This window comes from Electrona antarctica (genome assembly GCF_951216825.1).
Source record: "Electrona antarctica genome assembly, contig: scaffold_25, whole genome shotgun sequence".
Taxonomy (NCBI): domain Eukaryota; kingdom Metazoa; phylum Chordata; class Actinopteri; order Myctophiformes; family Myctophidae; genus Electrona; species Electrona antarctica.
The window spans coordinates 75,182-77,500 of NW_027637034.1; the positions used below are offsets into that span (position 1 = coordinate 75,182).

Sequence of the window (2,319 nt, forward strand, 5' to 3'; positions counted from 1 at the left end):
CTGTACCACAAACTGTACAGGAGAAGGGCTTTTCGCCTGTATGAGTCATCATGTGTTTTTTTAGATCACCCTTGTGAGCACAGCTTTTACCACATACTGTACAAGAAAATGACCTTTCGCCTGTATGAGTCATCATGTGTGATTTTACATGACACGCCTGAGTAAAGCCTGTACCACAAACTGTACAGGAGAAGGGCTTTTCGCCTGTATGAGTCATCATGTGTGTTTTTAGAGTACCCGGCTGAGAAAAGCCTGTACCACATACTGTACAGGAGAAGGGCTTTTCGCCTGTATGAGTCATCATGTGTGTTTTTAAATTCCCCTTTAGATTAAACATTTTGCCACACTCTGTACAATTGAAACTTTTCTTCCGTGTGTGACTCCTAATGGAGTCAGTAGTTGGTTGTGATGTTCCACAGTCCTCTACATCAGCTTGTGTTTTCATGTGTACAGTTGAGGTGCCGGCTACAGGCTCTGTCTCTCTGTTTTCATCATCATCCTCACTTTTCACTGCTAGTAATGTCAATATTTGTCCACCAGCCTCTTCTGGTCTTTGAAGTAGCTCCACTTGTTCATCTTTAATCTCTGGAGGTTGTGGTTCCTCCTGGACCAGACTGGAGCTCCTCTCCTCTTCCGGTGGAACCTCCTCTTTACACACAGGGACGTGCAGAAAGTCTACACAAAAAATACAATGTGTTACGACCCTTATGGTCTAGGAGCAAAGTCCCTGCAACATATTAAAAAAGACAACCAGATTAGCTTGTAGAGCGGCTATTTTCGCTGCGGGACCCCGTCATATGGCAAAAATACATTTGGCTTTACACTTCAGGCATTTATATTTTGCCTTATGGCGGCGTTGCTCGCTGAAAGTATCTAACCTATAAGCAAGCTCAGAGACCCCCTTTCCACCGGTTGGTTCCCAATGGGAACCGGTTAAGGTTCTTTTAGGTTTTTAGTCCATGAGACAGTTCTTGATTACTGTAAATCACTCTGGATTAAGAGCGTCTGCTAAATGCCTAAATTGTCTAACTTTACTACAGGTTTAAACCACAGTAAATAAAACACTACATACCTATCTTGTACAATTTTACTACAGGTTGCATCCTTGCATCAAACAGTCCACATCTCTGGTCCATCTCTGGCTGTTCCTCTGACAAGGCTGAATGTCTTTTGGAGGCCATCTCTCTAGATACTGTAGACCTCTCCCTGTGGTGCTCTGTGGAAATCACCAGTAGAAATTCAAATCAAACTTTATCATATCTAGTTTAGTATAAAGGAGTTGTTCAAGTGCTAAAATAATTATCCCCATCCTGATGTTGAACATCAGGTGAAAATAAATTGTTTATTGAATTTGTAAAAGGGAAAGAAAGGTAAAAAAGTAACACAAATAGCCAATCTACAAGCTGCTCAAAATGTGTGGAATCGTGAGCTTGTAAAACATGTCATAATCTTGGACACAGTTTGAATGCTGATTAATGGTGAATAATATTTTTTTTAAACTGAGATGCATCCGATTAAAATGTTTAATCGTTTGACAGCCCTACTCAAAATTAAAGAAGTATTTCTTTAAGCAGTATTTGTTCTTATTGCCTATTTGAAACATGTCAACAGTCATTGACACACCAGCCTCTTCTGGTCTTTGAATTAGCTCCTCTTGTTCGTCTTTAATCTGTGGAGGTTGTGGTAACTCCTGGACCAGACTGGAGCTCCTCTCCTCTTCAGGTGGAACCTCCTCTTCACACACAGGAACGTGCAGAAAGTCTATGAAAAAATACAAAGAGACTATCCATACAAGGTTTGAATCTTGTACCTCAATGCAGAGTAGAGGCTGGAAAAAGTATCAACAGATTACTCTTTGGCCACATTTTCCAAAATTGAACTTTGATGGTGCGCTGACTGCGTAGTATAGCGTTCTCATAGAAAATATGAGACGAGTTGAATGTTAGGTCTTCTCCAGCAGGTTAGTTGTTAACTATGGAATTGCGCTTTTCCCATCAGTTGGTGTGTCGGCACCATATATGGTGGTAGGGGTGAGAGAACGTGTGACATCATCAGGGATGGAGATCCCTGATTTCATCAATATTAAGCCCATACTGTAAATGGAGATCCCTGATGTCATCAATATTGGCCAGCAACTCTACATCTGACCTCAAACCCTAAGATCTCCATATATGGAGCTGACCTGTTCTGACATGCCATATGTTGATCCTACATCCATCCTTCCTCTTCGATGTCTCCCTTTTGACAGATACCTATCCATTTAAACTCTAGATGGGCCTGCCCCAAAGTTATTAGTGCAGCCGCGCCCAGCAGCCAGCG

General features: G+C 41.7%; 1 long non-coding RNA gene across 1 annotated transcript in view; it reads right to left on the reverse strand.

The window, feature by feature from the left end:
• Positions 1-1,096: 1,096 nt before the first annotated feature.
• Positions 1,097-2,319, reverse strand: part of LOC306919438 — a 2,406-nt gene continuing 1,183 nt past the window's right edge. The window contains exons 2-3 of the long non-coding RNA XR_013789524.1: positions 1,624-1,761; positions 1,097-1,216 (exon numbers count right to left, since the gene is read on the reverse strand). This is a non-coding gene — a long non-coding RNA (uncharacterized lncRNA). The remainder of the gene's footprint in view (positions 1,217-1,623; positions 1,762-2,319) is intronic.